Consider the following 15,603-nt stretch of genomic DNA (forward strand, 5'->3'; position numbering starts at 1 on the left):
CCAAGCAAAGAGTCGGACAGAAGTAGCAGGACTTTGCCCTACATACATTTCTTTATTGACCACTTGCCCACCCTCGCACAGCTACATACGTCACGATAACAGGGTCATTTTGAACCTCCATAATTATATTGCAGGCACTTTACCTAGTTGTGTGACTTTGGCACAAGGTTTATTAAACAGATGGGACCGCTCCTATCTGATTGGCGCTGCACAATGGGTTACAAAATTCTAATAAAACCCCCAGGTCTGTCATGGCGAAATGCTTATTAGACAATGCCAATAGATTGCATGTCGGCTTATTACTGACAGGCAATAATATTTTGGTAAACTGAATCTGAGTGTATTAAAATTTTATGGAACAATCAAATGATGATACTTTGAAGGCTCTTAGTGGGACTAAAAGATATTAAAAAAGAAGAAGAAAGTGTTCTTAAAGATGAGATTTTTTTTGTGAAAAAAAATGTGAATAAATAAAAATATTAAAAACTATCTGAAAAATGACAGTGCACACTAGTGGGTATTATGCAAAAATTGTTAAATACAATGACACAAAAACAAATCATTAAATACACTTAAAAAACTACTAAGGTGCTATACACAGCATTAAAATCGTCTCATTATGATTAGGGCCAGAACTACCTAAACCTCTGATAAGCAAGTGTACCTGCCCAGAATAACAAATGAGTAAAGCATAACATAAAGTGCAATTACATAGTGTAACAAAGCTTAGGAATATAATACAAGGCTTCACACAACTGATGTATGGACTGACTGCGGGTCTCCTCACCTGAACTCAACAGTCTCATGTATGCCTGTGAAGGTGTTAAAGAGGTTGTCCATTCAAAAAAGAAAAGTCTGCAGTCACTCTACATGACTGCAGACTTGTGAATCCTCACATCGTGCACACTGCGTGCTAGGAGGATTCTTCGGGAATGGCGGTCACATGACCACAGGAATGCGATATGCATAAAAATGAGCATATTGGGTGCAAAGGAATAGTACGCACTTACACGTCTTGGCGTGCTATCAATGAGGTTATGGTTGTCTGAGGAATGTTCTGTCAAGCTGAATGCACTTGGGCCCGCAAATCATCAATATCCGCTGCTGGCCGCTCCCTTTGCAATTGCCGACCAATGATGTCCCAGATGTGCTCAATGGGAGTCAAATCTACTTGTCCACTAATGAGTACTTTAACTGGCAGAAAGATGATCTCCTTAAACTGCATAAGCTTTCAATCTCTGGTGATTACGATCTAGCTACATGTACCTGGAAGTATTAGCATATATTAATACTTCTGTTAAAATGACCACAGACTGGAAAATGTGCTTCTTGCTCTAATGATAATCTCGGGGCACTGGTTCAGTATTCTTGTGACGCGCCCCCTGGGCCATATTCTTTAAGGGAATACCCGGAGCCGGATCAGATGGGAGTTGTAGTCTTCCGAGTGGCTGTGACCCGGTCCGTGCCCAGGGTGTCAAACTCAGTTGTATGTGGCAGTCCTACAGATGTTATTAAGTTCTTAATGTCGACTACGCCACCCGTTGTATTGCGGTCACTATGGCCGCCGCTGCAGCAGGGTCCGCTGAGGCTGATGGTGTAGGTGCAGCTTTTGATGGTATAACCCCCAACGGGTGGGGTATAGCCTCAGGGGGTCAGGTGCAGAGGATGGGGTTGTGGTGGTGCAGCGTAGATGTAAAATGAAGACAGAGTCGGGTTGTGCAGTTTAGGGTATTTACTCACTGCTGATGTTCCGGTCACTCCAGCTTCAAGTGACCACCCGAGCCGTGCTGCGTCCACCAGGTCCTGGATCCAGCCAACCCCCAAGCGAGTCCGGAGCGTGACCCTGAGCTCTCCTTCTGTCCTTTCTCTGGCCGTCCCCACTAGTGATCTACCTAGGTCCAGCTCCCTCGGGCCTTCTGTTGGGAGACCCTTGGCCTTGGGTTCCCTGACCCTCCACATGGTATGCCTTCAGGGTAGATGTGGTGGGTGATCGTGGCAGATCAATCCTGCCCACGACCTCCGGTTCCTGGCTAAGGTGTGCTGTAGCCTCTGCCAGCTTGGGATCCGGTACCCAGTTGCCAACTCTTCACCCGCTGATGGACTTTGGGTTCTCAGAGTTCCTTTTCTGTTTCCCCCTCTGGGTCTTTCCTTCTTTTCTCCTCTCTCTCTCTCTAGGGCTGCTCTGCTCCTCTTCCTCTGACTTCTCTGCAAAGGCTGACAGACTGACCAGCCTTCTACAAAGACTCCTCTGCAAAGACTGATGTCTCTCTGGCTCCTCACAGACTGACCCTGTTCTTTGATGGTGCCCACCTTATATACACCCTCTATGTGTGAGCTCAGGTGACCAGCACCCAATGAGCTCCTATCTTTACCCAGGCTGCTCCCCCTATCTGCCCCTACACTACTTGGGATGTTCCACCCCCCTCCCACTCCAGCCAGGAACAGACTCGGTCATACCTGCACATTTCTAAGTGGGAGTACCGTCGGTCTGCTCCTCGGAAATGGGATGTGTGTAGTGCATGCAGCCTACCGAGCTCAGGTCCACACTCCATCCTTACCCGGGAGTGGAATATCACACCTCTGGTTTGAGGTGCAATACCCCTGTAGCAGCCGAATCCTCAGGGTGCTACATTCCCCCCTGGTAAATCACAGCACGTCCTCGGGCTGTAAGACATAAACACCAAAAACATACAAATTTTTGCATAAACATATAAAACGTATAAAACAACATATATTAGCATAAAACTTTTCATATAAAACATTCTCGTCGCCTCTGACTCCTCCTCCGGTCACTGTGGAACGTGTGACCGGGTAAAGTGCGACAGTCTTTTAGAAAAATGGTTTTCCTATAAAACCGGTAGGGGGCGCTTTAAGACGCGCAACTATATACAGGGATTATGGCCGCTCTCAGTCCTCGGCCAGGTAATGGGAATAGGGATGACCGCTCTCAGTCCTCGGTCAGTGGGATTTAAGGGATAAACGGGTAAACAGTTCACACTTGCTGGTCCCAACGGGGACTATATTAGCAACAGTAACAGTTTCAGTTCACGGTGCCCCGACGGGCAACTATATACAGCTTCTGCTTCGCTGTACTTAACGACGGCGTCCTCCTGCTCTTGCTTTATGGTTACCTTTGGCTTCAGACCCGTCCGGGTCCTCTTGCTCTTCCTCCTCACACCGCAGCTCTTCCTCCGTCAGGCGATGCACATGGAGGGCGTAGGGTCCTTTGGCACACTTGTGCCGGGTGAAGGTGACCTCGTCTCCGATGTAAAGGTCACGACCTCTGTGTCCCTCCGGTAGGTGGGACTCAACGTCTCTCCTGGTCACGAAGACGTCGCCTAGGGTGCGGTGGTCTCGGATGAAGCCCCACCCATGCTGCATGTTAAACTTTATCACAGTCCCGGTGGTGCGGGGACTATGCGCTGCACAGGGGTCTCTCCTGGCCCGGCTCTTCTGCTCCGCGCTCCTTACTTGAGCTTGCTGTTCCCGGACCCGCCTCTCTCTCCGCTCCCTCTCGAAGACCTCGAGCTGTTGGCGGCAGCACTCAGCACGCTCCGCTGCAGCTGCCCGAGTCTCCTGAGTGAACCCCATGAGATCTTCTCCGGTGGGGTCCCACTCAAACTGCGCTTCCTCTAGCGGGGGCGAGATCCTCTTAACGGGCTTTGGAGCCGGGATCAGGGGTTCACACATGGGCCTTCCCCTCTTTTGGAGCTCTCGTTCGTAGTACTCCTTGGGCCAGACAAAGGGCTGCCCGTCCGGCCATGTGTGTTGGGCGAACAGATCTTCTCCCAGATGCGGCACTTTTGGTCTTATGGGCGCGGTGGTGTTAGCGCCTGGGTTGCCCGGGCCTTGCGGCCAGGCCGGGGGTATCTGGAAGGTGAAGGGCACCGTAAGGACGGCGGCGCCCTGGGCTACTTGGCCCTGCGACCAGGCCGGGGGCTCCGCGGAGGTAGGGGGCGCTGTTGGTATTGCGGCGCCCGGGGGCACTAGGCCTTGCGACCAGGCTGGTGGTACTTCCTGCTTGGTCACGCTCGGGGTCGAGGCGTGTGACGTCACAGGGGTCGCGGCTCCCGTTTGAGGCCTAGTCTGCGGCGGTGACGTTGCAGCGACGGGCACGGCAGGATAGACTTCGGGCTCTGCGACGGGGAGCTGGGGCAGGTACGCGGTTTCCCGGTTTGGGGTATAGACGTCCCCTTTACCTGCCTCCACTCGTTCGGCTCCCTTCTCGGCGCCGTCTCCGGCCTGTAGTCCTCCCGCGCCATCCTCAGAGGCGGTCTGTCTCCTCGTCTTGGGTGGCGTGCTCCGCTGACGGGTCTCGGTCTGCTGGGCCATCTCTCGGCTCCACTCCGCCAACGTCTCTCGCTGCACCCGGGCCATCCTCCTTGCGAGGCCCTCCAGAGCGGTCTGCGCACACTCCCGGTCTCGGGGAAGCTGTGCTAGGACCTCCACTAGGCCTAGTGGGGTCGTTGTTTCCAGCAGGCTCCTGACCAACGGGTCGGTGCTGCTCTGCTCTCCTCCTGTTGTTTCCAGCAGGCTCCTGGCCAGCGGGCCGGTGCTGCTCTGCTCTCCCTCCTCTGTTTCTAGCAGGCTCCTGGCCAACGGGCCGGTGCTGCTCTGCTTTCTCGCCATCTCCGGGTAAGCTCCTCCGATACTCTTCTCCAGGCTTCTTGCCTCCGGGTGCGCTCGCTCCAGACTGCTCCAAGCGACACCCATCTTTGCTCTCTCCTTCTCAGTCCTCCCACTTCGAGGGCGGTCCCGGGGCCACTTGGTGATTGTCAGCTCCAGGGGCAGTTCTTTCACGCTGACAGACACCTCTAGCATCACAGTCTCTGTTGGTGGGGGCGGTTTCCACTTTTGGCGCCATTTTCAGTCCTGGCCCACGATGGGAGGTGGCCTTTTGCCACCCTCTGGCACGCCCATAATGGCGTCCGCTCTGACAAGGCGGGAAACCTTTGGAAATGGCGGGAATCGTCTCCCAGTGGCGGGAAACTCTGCAGATGGCGGGAAAAAGCTGTTAATGGCGGACAACCGGCGGGAATCGATCTGTGACGGAGTCCGATGGCGGGGACCCTCCGGAACCGGCAGGAGACTTCTTTTTGAGGTAAACTTGTTCTTTTCTTCAGGCACGCAGTACCCGGGTGTTGCGGGCACGTAATCCTGCCGACTACGCCAAAGTTGACGCGCCCCCTGGGCCATATTCTTTAAGGGAATACCCGGAGCCGGATCAGATGGGAGTTGTAGTCTTCCGAGTGGCTGTGACCCGGTCCGTGCCCAGGGTGTCAAACTCAGTTGTATGTGGCAGTCCTACAGATGTTATTAAGTTCTTAATGTCGACTACGCCACCCGTTGTATTGCGGTCACTATGGCCGCCGCTGCAGCAGGGTCCGCTGAGGCTGATGGTGTAGGTGCAGCTTTTGATGGTATAACCCCCAACGGGTGGGGTATAGCCTTAGGGGGTCAGGTGCAGAGGATGGGGGTTGTGGTGGTGCAGCGTAGATGTAAAATGAAGACAGAGTCGGGTTGTGCAGTTTAGGGTATTTACTCACTGCTGATGTTCCGGTCACTCCAGCTTCAAGTGACCACCCGAGCCGTGCTGCGTCCACCAGGTCCTGGATCCAGCCAACCCCCAAGCGAGTCCGGAGCGTGACCCTGAGCTCTCCTTCTGTCCTTTCTCTGGCCGTCCCCACTAGTGATCTACCTAGGTCCAGCTCCCTCGGGCCTTCTGTTGGGAGACCCTTGGCCTTGGGTTCCCTGACCCTCCACGTGGTATGCCTTCAGGGTAGATGTGGTGGGTGATCGTGGCAGATCAATCCTGCCCACGACCTCCGGTTCCTGGCTAAGGTGTGCTGTAGCCTCTGCCAGCTTGGGATCCGGTACCCAGTTGCCAACTCTTCACCCGCTGATGGACTTTGGGTTCTCAGAGTTCCTTTTCTGTTTCCCCCTCTGGGTCTTTCCTTCTTTTCTCCTCTCTCTCTCTCTAGGGCTGCTCTGCTCCTCTTCCTCTGACTTCTCTGCAAAGGCTGACAGACTGACCAGCCTTCTACAAACAAAGAAAATGACGGCACTTCCACTACAAAAACTAGGTGTGAACAGGTGCTTACTAAGAGCAGCTACCTCCATATATAATGAACAAATAAAGTAGCACACTGTAACACTGAGTATATAGATATGAAATATGAATAGCTTAACTGCTGTAGAAAATAGAAATAAATGAAAAAATTTTTTTGAAAAATTTTTTTGCGCATGTAAATATGAAGTATGGAAAATGAATAGCATTACTGCTGTAAATAAATGAGAAATCTTAGCGCATAAATTGGCCAATTCATGTGTACCTGACAGCCGCGGTAAGGCGTTTCTCGATGTCAGGACCTATAATGTGAATACCTCTCTAAGAGACCTCCGTCTGCTTATGTATGGGAAAGACAGATCCTGATGCATTTAAAACCACCTGCGGCATGGGGGTGGGGGTGGAGTGCTCAGTCAACGCTAAATCTAGTAACAAAGAAAATGACGGCACTTCCACTACAAAAACTAGGTGTGAACAGGTGCTTACTAAGAGCAGCTACCTCCATATATAATGAACAAATAAAGTAGCACACTGTAACACTGAGTATATAGATATGAAATATGAATAGCTTAACTGCTGTAGAAAATAGAAATAAATGAAAAAATTTTTTTGAAAAATTTTTTTGCGCATGTAAATATGAAGTATGGAAAATGAATAGCATTACTGCTGTAAATAAATGAGAAATCTTAGCGCATAAATTGGCCAATTCATGTGTACCTGACAGCCGCGGTAAGGCGTTTCTCGATGTCAGGACCTATAATGTGAATACCTCTCTAAGAGACCTCCGTCTGCTTATGTATGGGAAAGACAGATCCTGATGCATTTAAAACCACCTGCGGCATGGGGGTGGGGGTGGAGTGCTCAGTCAACGCTAAATCTAGTAACAAAGAAAATGACGGCACTTCCACTACAAAAACTAGGTGTGAACAGGTGCTTACTAAGAGCAGCTACCTCCATATATAATGAACAAATAAAGTAGCACACTGTAACACTGAGTATATAGATATGAAATATGAATAGCTTAACTGCTGTAGAAAATAGAAATAAATGAAAAAATTTTTTTGAAAAATTTTTTTGCGCATGTAAATATGAAGTATGGAAAATGAATAGCATTACTGCTGTAAATAAATGAGAAATCTTAGCGCATAAATTGGCCAATTCATGTGTACCTGACAGCCGCGGTAAGGCGTTTCTCGATGTCAGGACCTATAATGTGAATACCTCTCTAAGAGACCTCCGTCTGCTTATGTATGGGAAAGACAGATCCTGATGCATTTAAAACCACCTGCGGCATGGGGGTGGGGGTGGAGTGCTCAGTCAACGCTAAATCTAGTAACAAAGAAAATGACGGCACTTCCACTACAAAAACTAGGTGTGAACAGGTGCTTACTAAGAGCAGCTACCTCCATATATAATGAACAAATAAAGTAGCACACTGTAACACTGAGTATATAGATATGAAATATGAATAGCTTAACTGCTGTAGAAAATAGAAATAAATGAAAAAATTTTTTTGAAAAATTTTTTTGCGCATGTAAATATGAAGTATGGAAAATGAATAGCATTACTGCTGTAAATAAATGAGAAATCTTAGCGCATAAATTGGCCAATTCATGTGTACCTGACAGCCGCGGTAAGGCGTTTCTCGATGTCAGGACCTATAATGTGAATACCTCTCTAAGAGACCTCCGTCTGCTTATGTATGGGAAAGACAGATCCTGATGCATTTAAAACCACCTGCGGCATGGGGGTGGGGGTGGAGTGCTCAGTCAACGCTAAATCTAGTAACAAAGAAAATGACGGCACTTCCACTACAAAAACTAGGTGTGAACAGGTGCTTACTAAGAGCAGCTACCTCCATATATAATGAACAAATAAAGTAGCACACTGTAACACTGAGTATATAGATATGAAATATGAATAGCTTAACTGCTGTAGAAAATAGAAATAAATGAAAAAATTTTTTTGAAAAATTTTTTTGCGCATGTAAATATGAAGTATGGAAAATGAATAGCATTACTGCTGTAAATAAATGAGAAATCTTAGCGCATAAATTGGCCAATTCATGTGTACCTGACAGCCGCGGTAAGGCGTTTCTCGATGTCAGGACCTATAATGTGAATACCTCTCTAAGAGACCTCCGTCTGCTTATGTATGGGAAAGACAGATCCTGATGCATTTAAAACCACCTGCGGCATGGGGGTGGGGGTGGAGTGCTCAGTCAACGCTAAATCTAGTAACAAAGAAAATGACGGCACTTCCACTACAAAAACTAGGTGTGAACAGGTGCTTACTAAGAGCAGCTACCTCCATATATAATGAACAAATAAAGTAGCACACTGTAACACTGAGTATATAGATATGAAATATGAATAGCTTAACTGCTGTAGAAAATAGAAATAAATGAAAAAATTTTTTTGAAAAATTTTTTTGCGCATGTAAATATGAAGTATGGAAAATGAATAGCATTACTGCTGTAAATAAATGAGAAATCTTAGCGCATAAATTGGCCAATTCATGTGTACCTGACAGCCGCGGTAAGGCGTTTCTCGATGTCAGGACCTATAATGTGAATACCTCTCTAAGAGACCTCCGTCTGCTTATGTATGGGAAAGACAGATCCTGATGCATTTAAAACCACCTGCGGCATGGGGGTGGGGGTGGAGTGCTCAGTCAACGCTAAATCTAGTAACAAAGAAAATGACGGCACTTCCACTACAAAAACTAGGTGTGAACAGGTGCTTACTAAGAGCAGCTACCTCCATATATAATGAACAAATAAAGTAGCACACTGTAACACTGAGTATATAGATATGAAATATGAATAGCTTAACTGCTGTAGAAAATAGAAATAAATGAAAAAATTTTTTTGAAAAATTTTTTTGCGCATGTAAATATGAAGTATGGAAAATGAATAGCATTACTGCTGTAAATAAATGAGAAATCTTAGCGCATAAATTGGCCAATTCATGTGTACCTGACAGCCGCGGTAAGGCGTTTCTCGATGTCAGGACCTATAATGTGAATACCTCTCTAAGAGACCTCCGTCTGCTTATGTATGGGAAAGACAGATCCTGATGCATTTAAAACCACCTGCGGCATGGGGGTGGGGGTGGAGTGCTCAGTCAACGCTAAATCTAGTAACAAAGAAAATGACGGCACTTCCACTACAAAAACTAGGTGTGAACAGGTGCTTACTAAGAGCAGCTACCTCCATATATAATGAACAAATAAAGTAGCACACTGTAACACTGAGTATATAGATATGAAATATGAATAGCTTAACTGCTGTAGAAAATAGAAATAAATGAAAAAATTTTTTTGAAAAATTTTTTTGCGCATGTAAATATGAAGTATGGAAAATGAATAGCATTACTGCTGTAAATAAATGAGAAATCTTAGCGCATAAATTGGCCAATTCATGTGTACCTGACAGCCGCGGTAAGGCGTTTCTCGATGTCAGGACCTATAATGTGAATACCTCTCTAAGAGACCTCCGTCTGCTTATGTATGGGAAAGACAGATCCTGATGCATTTAAAACCACCTGCGGCATGGGGGTGGGGGTGGAGTGCTCAGTCAACGCTAAATCTAGTAACAAAGAAAATGACGGCACTTCCACTACAAAAACTAGGTGTGAACAGGTGCTTACTAAGAGCAGCTACCTCCATATATAATGAACAAATAAAGTAGCACACTGTAACACTGAGTATATAGATATGAAATATGAATAGCTTAACTGCTGTAGAAAATAGAAATAAATGAAAAAATTTTTTTGAAAAATTTTTTTGCGCATGTAAATATGAAGTATGGAAAATGAATAGCATTACTGCTGTAAATAAATGAGAAATCTTAGCGCATAAATTGGCCAATTCATGTGTACCTGACAGCCGCGGTAAGGCGTTTCTCGATGTCAGGACCTATAATGTGAATACCTCTCTAAGAGACCTCCGTCTGCTTATGTATGGGAAAGACAGATCCTGATGCATTTAAAACCACCTGCGGCATGGGGGTGGGGGTGGAGTGCTCAGTCAACGCTAAATCTAGTAACAAAGAAAATGACGGCACTTCCACTACAAAAACTAGGTGTGAACAGGTGCTTACTAAGAGCAGCTACCTCCATATATAATGAACAAATAAAGTAGCACACTGTAACACTGAGTATATAGATATGAAATATGAATAGCTTAACTGCTGTAGAAAATAGAAATAAATGAAAAAATTTTTTTGAAAAATTTTTTTGCGCATGTAGATATGAAGTATGGAAAATGAATAGCATTACTGCTGTAAATAAATGAGAAATCTTAGCGCATAAATTGGCCAATTCATGTGTACCTGACAGCCGCGGTAAGGCGTTTCTCGATGTCAGGACCTATAATGTGAATACCTCTCTAAGAGACCTCCGTCTGCTTATGTATGGGAAAGACAGATCCTGATGCATTTAAAACCACCTGCGGCATGGGGGTGGGGGTGGAGTGCTCAGTCAACGCTAAATCTAGTAACAAAGAAAATGACGGCACTTCCACTACAAAAACTAGGTGTGAACAGGTGCTTACTAAGAGCAGCTACCTCCATATATAATGAACAAATAAAGTAGCACACTGTAACACTGAGTATATAGATATGAAATATGAATAGCTTAACTGCTGTAGAAAATAGAAATAAATGAAAAAATTTTTTTGAAAAATTTTTTTGCGCATGTAAATATGAAGTATGGAAAATGAATAGCATTACTGCTGTAAATAAATGAGAAATCTTAGCGCATAAATTGGCCAATTCATGTGTACCTGACAGCCGCGGTAAGGCGTTTCTCGATGTCAGGACCTATAATGTGAATACCTCTCTAAGAGACCTCCGTCTGCTTATGTATGGGAAAGACAGATCCTGATGCATTTAAAACCACCTGCGGCATGGGGGTGGGGGTGGAGTGCTCAGTCAACGCTAAATCTAGTAACAAAGAAAATGACGGCACTTCCACTACAAAAACTAGGTGTGAACAGGTGCTTACTAAGAGCAGCTACCTCCATATATAATGAACAAATAAAGTAGCACACTGTAACACTGAGTATATAGATATGAAATATGAATAGCTTAACTGCTGTAGAAAATAGAAATAAATGAAAAAATTTTTTTGAAAAATTTTTTTGCGCATGTAAATATGAAGTATGGAAAATGAATAGCATTACTGCTGTAAATAAATGAGAAATCTTAGCGCATAAATTGGCCAATTCATGTGTACCTGACAGCCGCGGTAAGGCGTTTCTCGATGTCAGGACCTATAATGTGAATACCTCTCTAAGAGACCTCCGTCTGCTTATGTATGGGAAAGACAGATCCTGATGCATTTAAAACCACCTGCGGCATGGGGGTGGGGGTGGAGTGCTCAGTCAACGCTAAATCTAGTAACAAAGAAAATGACGGCACTTCCACTACAAAAACTAGGTGTGAACAGGTGCTTACTAAGAGCAGCTACCTCCATATATAATGAACAAATAAAGTAGCACACTGTAACACTGAGTATATAGATATGAAATATGAATAGCTTAACTGCTGTAGAAAATAGAAATAAATGAAAAAATTTTTTTGAAAAATTTTTTTGCGCATGTAAATATGAAGTATGGAAAATGAATAGCATTACTGCTGTAAATAAATGAGAAATCTTAGCGCATAAATTGGCCAATTCATGTGTACCTGACAGCCGCGGTAAGGCGTTTCTCGATGTCAGGACCTATAATGTGAATACCTCTCTAAGAGACCTCCGTCTGCTTATGTATGGGAAAGACAGATCCTGATGCATTTAAAACCACCTGCGGCATGGGGGTGGGGGTGGAGTGCTCAGTCAACGCTAAATCTAGTAACAAAGAAAATGACGGCACTTCCACTACAAAAACTAGGTGTGAACAGGTGCTTACTAAGAGCAGCTACCTCCATATATAATGAACAAATAAAGTAGCACACTGTAACACTGAGTATATAGATATGAAATATGAATAGCTTAACTGCTGTAGAAAATAGAAATAAATGAAAAAATTTTTTTGAAAAATTTTTTTGCGCATGTAAATATGAAGTATGGAAAATGAATAGCATTACTGCTGTAAATAAATGAGAAATCTTAGCGCATAAATTGGCCAATTCATGTGTACCTGACAGCCGCGGTAAGGCGTTTCTCGATGTCAGGACCTATAATGTGAATACCTCTCTAAGAGACCTCCGTCTGCTTATGTATGGGAAAGACAGATCCTGATGCATTTAAAACCACCTGCGGCATGGGGGTGGGGGTGGAGTGCTCAGTCAACGCTAAATCTAGTAACAAAGAAAATGACGGCACTTCCACTACAAAAACTAGGTGTGAACAGGTGCTTACTAAGAGCAGCTACCTCCATATATAATGAACAAATAAAGTAGCACACTGTAACACTGAGTATATAGATATGAAATATGAATAGCTTAACTGCTGTAGAAAATAGAAATAAATGAAAAAATTTTTTTGAAAAATTTTTTTGCGCATGTAGATATGAAGTATGGAAAATGAATAGCATTACTGCTGTAAATAAATGAGAAATCTTAGCGCATAAATTGGCCAATTCATGTGTACCTGACAGCCGCGGTAAGGCGTTTCTCGATGTCAGGACCTATAATGTGAATACCTCTCTAAGAGACCTCCGTCTGCTTATGTATGGGAAAGACAGATCCTGATGCATTTAAAACCACCTGCGGCATGGGGGTGGGGGTGGAGTGCTCAGTCAACGCTAAATCTAGTAACAAAGAAAATGACGGCACTTCCACTACAAAAACTAGGTGTGAACAGGTGCTTACTAAGAGCAGCTACCTCCATATATAATGAACAAATAAAGTAGCACACTGTAACACTGAGTATATAGATATGAAATATGAATAGCTTAACTGCTGTAGAAAATAGAAATAAATGAAAAAATTTTTTTGAAAAATTTTTTTGCGCATGTAAATATGAAGTATGGAAAATGAATAGCATTACTGCTGTAAATAAATGAGAAATCTTAGCGCATAAATTGGCCAATTCATGTGTACCTGACAGCCGCGGTAAGGCGTTTCTCGATGTCAGGACCTATAATGTGAATACCTCTCTAAGAGACCTCCGTCTGCTTATGTATGGGAAAGACAGATCCTGATGCATTTAAAACCACCTGCGGCATGGGGGTGGGGGTGGAGTGCTCAGTCAACGCTAAATCTAGTAACAAAGAAAATGACGGCACTTCCACTACAAAAACTAGGTGTGAACAGGTGCTTACTAAGAGCAGCTACCTCCATATATAATGAACAAATAAAGTAGCACACTGTAACACTGAGTATATAGATATGAAATATGAATAGCTTAACTGCTGTAGAAAATAGAAATAAATGAAAAAATTTTTTTGAAAAATTTTTTTGCGCATGTAAATATGAAGTATGGAAAATGAATAGCATTACTGCTGTAAATAAATGAGAAATCTTAGCGCATAAATTGGCCAATTCATGTGTACCTGACAGCCGCGGTAAGGCGTTTCTCGATGTCAGGACCTATAATGTGAATACCTCTCTAAGAGACCTCCGTCTGCTTATGTATGGGAAAGACAGATCCTGATGCATTTAAAACCACCTGCGGCATGGGGGTGGGGGTGGAGTGCTCAGTCAACGCTAAATCTAGTAACAAAGAAAATGACGGCACTTCCACTACAAAAACTAGGTGTGAACAGGTGCTTACTAAGAGCAGCTACCTCCATATATAATGAACAAATAAAGTAGCACACTGTAACACTGAGTATATAGATATGAAATATGAATAGCTTAACTGCTGTAGAAAATAGAAATAAATGAAAAAATTTTTTTGAAAAATTTTTTTGCGCATGTAAATATGAAGTATGGAAAATGAATAGCATTACTGCTGTAAATAAATGAGAAATCTTAGCGCATAAATTGGCCAATTCATGTGTACCTGACAGCCGCGGTAAGGCGTTTCTCGATGTCAGGACCTATAATGTGAATACCTCTCTAAGAGACCTCCGTCTGCTTATGTATGGGAAAGACAGATCCTGATGCATTTAAAACCACCTGCGGCATGGGGGTGGGGGTGGAGTGCTCAGTCAACGCTAAATCTAGTAACAAAGAAAATGACGGCACTTCCACTACAAAAACTAGGTGTGAACAGGTGCTTACTAAGAGCAGCTACCTCCATATATAATGAACAAATAAAGTAGCACACTGTAACACTGAGTATATAGATATGAAATATGAATAGCTTAACTGCTGTAGAAAATAGAAATAAATGAAAAAATTTTTTTGAAAAATTTTTTTGCGCATGTAGATATGAAGTATGGAAAATGAATAGCATTACTGCTGTAAATAAATGAGAAATCTTAGCGCATAAATTGGCCAATTCATGTGTACCTGACAGCCGCGGTAAGGCGTTTCTCGATGTCAGGACCTATAATGTGAATACCTCTCTAAGAGACCTCCGTCTGCTTATGTATGGGAAAGACAGATCCTGATGCATTTAAAACCACCTGCGGCATGGGGGTGGGGGTGGAGTGCTCAGTCAACGCTAAATCTAGTAACAAAGAAAATGACGGCACTTCCACTACAAAAACTAGGTGTGAACAGGTGCTTACTAAGAGCAGCTACCTCCATATATAATGAACAAATAAAGTAGCACACTGTAACACTGAGTATATAGATATGAAATATGAATAGCTTAACTGCTGTAGAAAATAGAAATAAATGAAAAAATTTTTTTGAAAAATTTTTTTGCGCATGTAAATATGAAGTATGGAAAATGAATAGCATTACTGCTGTAAATAAATGAGAAATCTTAGCGCATAAATTGGCCAATTCATGTGTACCTGACAGCCGCGGTAAGGCGTTTCTCGATGTCAGGACCTATAATGTGAATACCTCTCTAAGAGACCTCCGTCTGCTTATGTATGGGAAAGACAGATCCTGATGCATTTAAAACCACCTGCGGCATGGGGGTGGGGGTGGAGTGCTCAGTCAACGCTAAATCTAGTAACAAAGAAAATGACGGCACTTCCACTACAAAAACTAGGTGTGAACAGGTGCTTACTAAGAGCAGCTACCTCCATATATAATGAACAAATAAAGTAGCACACTGTAACACTGAGTATATAGATATGAAATATGAATAGCTTAACTGCTGTAGAAAATAGAAATAAATGAAAAAATTTTTTTGAAAAATTTTTTTGCGCATGTAAATATGAAGTATGGAAAATGAATAGCATTACTGCTGTAAATAAATGAGAAATCTTAGCGCATAAATTGGCCAATTCATGTGTACCTGACAGCCGCGGTAAGGCGTTTCTCGATGTCAGGACCTATAATGTGAATACCTCTCTAAGAGACCTCCGTCTGCTTATGTATGGGAAAGACAGATCCTGATGCATTTAAAACCACCTGCGGCATGGGGGTGGGGGTGGAGTGCTCAGTCAACGCTAAATCTAGTAACAAAGAAAATGACGGCACTTCCACTACAAAAACTAGGTGTGAACAGGTGCTTACTAAGAGCAGC

The sequence above is a fragment of the Phyllobates terribilis genome, unplaced genomic scaffold (genome assembly GCF_046119375.1).
Source record: "Phyllobates terribilis strain yellow unplaced genomic scaffold, ASM4611937v1 Scaffold_2__4_contigs__length_985480577, whole genome shotgun sequence".
NCBI lineage: Eukaryota > Metazoa > Chordata > Amphibia > Anura > Dendrobatidae > Phyllobates > Phyllobates terribilis.